This window comes from Notechis scutatus, chromosome 1, assembly GCF_049901735.1.
Source record: "Notechis scutatus isolate UNSWTSFEM ecotype Mainland chromosome 1, rNotScu1.2, whole genome shotgun sequence".
NCBI lineage: Eukaryota > Metazoa > Chordata > Lepidosauria > Squamata > Elapidae > Notechis > Notechis scutatus.
Genome location: NC_142009.1, coordinates 339,173,610 through 339,179,131, shown reverse-complemented (window position 1 = coordinate 339,179,131; position 5,522 = coordinate 339,173,610).

Below are 5,522 nucleotides of genomic sequence, written 5' to 3'. Positions count from 1 at the left end.
GCTCCGATCCGGGAGGGAGAAGGGGGGGTCCTTGGGTGGGCGGGGTTCAGGGTGGACGCCTTCCCTGAATGTGGGCGAAATGCCAAGGAGCCTCTCAGGGCAGGAGAACGCGGGGCCACTCGCCGCCTCTGGGACGGAGCGAAGGTTTTCCCACCTCTCTCCTCCTTCTTAGAGTAGCTCAGGAGATTGTAAAGGGAGAAAGAATGAGAAAGAAAGAGAGGGAGGAATGAGAGTGAGAATGAGAGAGAGAATGAAAGAATGAGAAAGAGAGAGACTGACAGAATGAGACAGAGAATGAGAGAGAGTAAGTGTGTGAAAGAGAGAGAGAGAGAGAGAGACCATTTGGTTCAGCTGTGGCAGCAAAATTCAATGTTTTAACATGGGGATGTGGTTCCAAAGGTGGTTTTTGCAGAGGCAACTGAAATTTCTGGTTTTTCTTTGAAGAGATTTTGCTTCTAGTCCAAGAAACTTCTTGGGTGAGAAGTGAAACGCCTTCAGAGAAAAACCAGAAAGCCCAGTTACCTCTGGAGTTGGGACAACCATGACCTGGAGGCAAGTTCTGTTCCAGAGAGAGAATATGAGAATGAGAAAGAATAAGTGTGTTTGTGTGTGTGTGTGTGTGTGTGTGTGTGTGTGTGTGAGAGAGAGAGAGAGAGAGAGAGAGAGAGAGAGAGAGAGAACTGCAAATATTACACCACCTCATTCTGTGCTTGCAAAATCAGAAAGCCACACAATGGTCTGTACACATTCTGGTTGAGAACAGCAAAGGATAACAGAATTAACAAAGTTGAAAGGGACCTTGGAGGCCTTCTAGTCCCACCCTGTGCCCAAGCAAGAGACTGCACCATTTCTGACAGACGGCAGTCCAGTTTCTTCTTGAAAGCCTCCAGGGATGAAGCTCCCACAACTTCTGAAGGCAACTTCTGTTCCATTCTGCACTGTCAGAAAATTTATCCTTATTTCCAGGTTGAAGCTCTCCTTGTTCAGTTTCCATCCATTCTTCCTTGTCTGGCCTTTGAGTGCTTTAGTTTAGAAAATAGCTTGACCCCCTCCTCCTCTCTGTGGCAGCCCCTCCTCAAATATTGGAAGGCTGTTCTCCTGTCTCCCCTGATCCTTCTCTTCCCTAGACTAGCCAGTCCCAGTTCCTGCAACCATTCTTCGTATGTTTTAACCTCCAGTCCCCTCATCTTCCTGGCTGTTGTTCTCTGTACTCTTTCTAGAGTCTCAACATCTTTTTTATAGTGTGGTGAGCAAAACTGGACGCAGGACTCTAGGTGTGGTCTTACTCAGGTTTTATGGTCACAATGGTCATAAGTGGTCTGAAGTCCATTTTTTGCAGTAACTTCGAACAATCACGAAATGACTGAGGGCTACTTGCGCATCTGGGATTTATTTGAACCCCATAAGTTTGGCCAAAGTTTTGTTCATAATCATGAAAAAAGCATTGGCTCCGTGCCTCTCTTGCTTGGTCATGCAACATCAGGACACATATGCCAAAGGGCAGAGGGTGGGCCGCAACAGGGGAGGGTTTATTTGTCCCCTGCCCCCCTCCTCCTCCTCTATATCCATGAAGATAACACTCCCATGTTTAAAGCTTAATTATGCCTCTCCCCTGAACCAAATGGACTTTTTGGGGGTGAGAATTCAGGACATGGTCCAGCCATTGGTGAAGAAGGCTCTGAAACAGAATTTCTGCCAAGGATAAAACCTGGGTGCTGAATGAATGCTTCCCTGGGTTTACATGGTACCCAGAACCTGAAAGAGAACCCAGTGGGGGACAACCCCACCACCGTGAGACCCCTGATTCAGAGGGGAAAAAAGGAACTCAGCCACGAACTTGGGGACAATCCCTCCAGCTTGTGGCCGCTTCTGGCCCAATGAATAACGAAAACTTTACCATTAAAAAAAAACCCTGAAAGTGTCAATATAGATTGATTTTATTTTTGGATTATCTAAAAGAACAGATTGACTAACTTGGGGATACAAAGACTCCTGGACATTGGACATTGAACTCTTTGTTTGAGAAGTGACCTTGGCTTGAATAAAAGATTGTTGGATTATTGGACAAAAAGAAATAAAAGAAACAAAACAAAGATGAGTGGAATTTGGGAAGAAATCACCTTGGAAATTCAGGATAGGATAGGATACTTTGACAAGAAGATGTGAAGAGAGCTTGAATAAAACACAGAGCATGGATGTAGACCTGGAAATTGGGACACAAGTGGCAAAGAGAATAGAGGATGTCCGGGAAAAGGAGAAGCTAACTGAAAGAGCAGTTGCAAAAATACAACAGACAAAACAAGAAATAAAAATAAATAAATGATAAGATGGAGATAAAAATAAAAACGATAATGATAGATGATATTAACCAAGGGGAGAATATTTTAAGTGAAGTTAAACAGGAATTGGAATTGCAGGGAGCTTCCATTGGGAGAGAGACAGGGGTAAAATAACTTGAAAATGAGACAATTGAACTAGGTAGAGAAGGGAGAAATGTCTAAGAAGATGGGCGAAAAAGTGGTAGCATTTAGAGGTAAAGATCCAAGAGAGGAATATGGGAGACAAGCTAAGTAATGAACAATCCAAGCTTTATTGAGAGTGGGAGATGATGGATAACAAAAAATGGCTAGAAATTAGAAAAAGGGGGATTAAGGGAATAGAATTTATATAAGGTGAATTAATAACAAGGGAATTTAGAATTTCAATGAGAGTAATTTTGAACATATTATAATGGAATAATTAAATAACTGAAGAATACAAACTAACAAATAGGTGTATGATTAATCAATTTATATAAGATTTTTGTAATATGAATATTAACATTTTATTTTGAAGGAAAAGGAATGACATCTAGAATTTGGTTGATATAAAAATAACAAAAATAACATATTGAAATAAGATAGTAATTTAATAAAGATTATAACAATAACTTAATAAAACAACTATACTATTATTAGCATTGTATAACTTGTCAAACGTAAATATGATGAATACCATTTTATTTGTGTCTGGTTACATTTCCAACATCTGGCAGACATGTTTTTAAACTTCTATGCTAATCTGATTGGTGGTAAGTCCCACCTATAAAATATTTTATATAAAATTTCCTTACATGTAATTGCCATTGTCAACTTATAAATTTCTTTCTCAGAGTTTTTGCCATTCAGATAAGATGGAGTTTTGATAGAGGAATTGTAACTGGTGCCTTCTGAGATTGCTTGTTTTCTGGCAGACATTTCATTACAAAACAAGGTTGTCAACTCATAAAACATTTTGTATACATGTTTTATAGTTGACAACAGAAAGAAGGGGGGAGTTTCAAAGAGCAGGCAGCAGTGTGGAATCGAAAGTACATTCCATTCATATTTTCTTTGATTAGATGACTGAAGCTTCTGCCGTGCAAAAATCTAATTGGAGGGCATGATTGATGACTCTTGGCTATGGACGTTTTTCATTGGATTATACACTCAGAGGGGTGTGGGGGGGGGAAACAGGATCAAGGGTGACAGTGAATTACATATCTTAGAGTTGGCTACACCCAGGTATATGCCAGATGTAGACTGTTACCTTCAAATAAATCTTTTTTAGTTTTTGGAGTGTGGCTCAAGGCTCATGATTTAATTGGAGTAACTGCTGGAATCCTGACATAGGTGACATCCTCAGTGCTAAAAGGAGGGGGTTCATTTTCATTTTATATTCTACTGCAGAGTTCCCCAATATTTCCAGCTTTGTGGACTGGCGGGAGGAAAAAAAGGAGATGCTTCACACAAATGGTTGGTGTTAGATCTGAGGTGGATCGGTTCGAAGGAGACGCGAGACCATTCTAGTGAGTTCAGCTCTTTATTTTGAATAGGAACAGTCTGAAGAATGCAAGCCGCGGCAGCCCTTCATATAGGGCTGGCTCGCGGCTCGGCGGCCAATGGCAACGCTTTGAATCTCCCGCGATCGGCACAGCCAATCGCGGTAGATTCTCAGCGCTCCAATCACGGCTGGGGCTTCGACCAATCAGGTCGCTGTCCGTCTGGACCAATCAGTTTGTGAGGGTTTGGAGTATGCTAATACAGCACACCCCTCACCTCTTGGTTTCGTCTGTCGGTGCGTCGTGACGTAGTCGCGCAGGTAGGCGGGGCTTTGTACCTGTCTAGTTGACCTGTGCGGCTCAGTTCTTGTTTGGTTGTCGACCGGTTCGGAAGCCTTCTCTGTCGCTCCGGTTCCCAGGGATGGAACCGCCTGGAAGGTCGGGCTGGGCCCTTGTTGGTAGCTCCCTCCCGGTCTACCCGGGCTGGTTGAGCTGCCGTCTCTGTTGTTCCCGCCGGATTTTTCTGGGCTGGTTGAACTGGCCTGGCTGCTCCTTCCCGGTGATGACTCCGGGGTTGCCTGTTCTGTTGGTTCTGCATTTACTGGTGAGTAGGACCAGTCTATTTGCGGGTTTCTGGGTGGGGGTTGTTCAGCTTGCGCTAGGGGGGTCCCTCTTTCTTTAACACTTGCCGTTCCCCCCCCTTCTAGTTTCTTGCTCGGGTGTATGGTTGTTGGCTATTCTGGACCTCAGTTGGTTAATGTGCCGTTTCCAGTTTTTCCCGTCGCTTGTTTCTAGTCGGTATGATACGGGGCCGGTTATTTGGGTGATCGTTGCTGGTATCCAGAGTGGTTCCCCTGACAGGTTTTTTGTGTATACGGCATCACCTATGTTGAATTTTCTGTGCTTGCTGGAGGAACCTGGGGGTTTGTCAGGGGTGTATGTGGGGTGCATTCTATCTAGTGTTGATCGTAGTTTTCTGCCCATCATTAGTTCTGCCGGGCTTCTATTTGTGGTTGCGCTAGGTGTAATATGTTGGATGAGGAGCATTTTATTGATTTTATCTTGTATGTTGGTTGTTTCTATTTTCTGTATGGCTTTTTTTGTGTATTGGACCATGCGTTCCGCCCGTCCGTTCGCCGCCGGATTTGCCGGCGAGGTTAGTGCATGGCGTATTCCCTGGCCTGCCAGAAATTGTTCAAATGCTAACGTGGTGAACTGGGGCCCGTTGTCCGACACTATTATATCTGGCAGGCCATGTGTGGCAAAGAGTTTGCCCAGTTTCCTTATTACCGCCTCCGTTGTGGTTGACTTCATGGTGCTTACCTCCAGCCAGTTGGAGTAAGCATCTACTGTGATGAGGTACATGTGCCCCTTGGTTGGTCCCGCGAAATCTATGTGAATCCGAGACCACGGTCCTCTTGGTGTTTCCCACTCATGTACTGGGGCGGCGGGAGGACTGGGTCTTGATTCTTGGCATTGTTTGCATTTGGCTACCCAAGTTTCGATCTGTTTGTCCATGCCTGGCCACCATGCATAGCTTCTGGCCAGGCTTTTCATCTTAACCATCCCTGGGTGCCCCTCATGCAGCATCCCCAATAAACTTTCTTGCAATGTTTCCAGAATTACCACTCTGTCCCCCGAAAGTATACAGCCCTTCTCGGTAAAGAGTTCAGTTTGTCTGTTTCTGAAGGGTCTGAATAGTTCGTCCCTGTCCCCTTCCGGC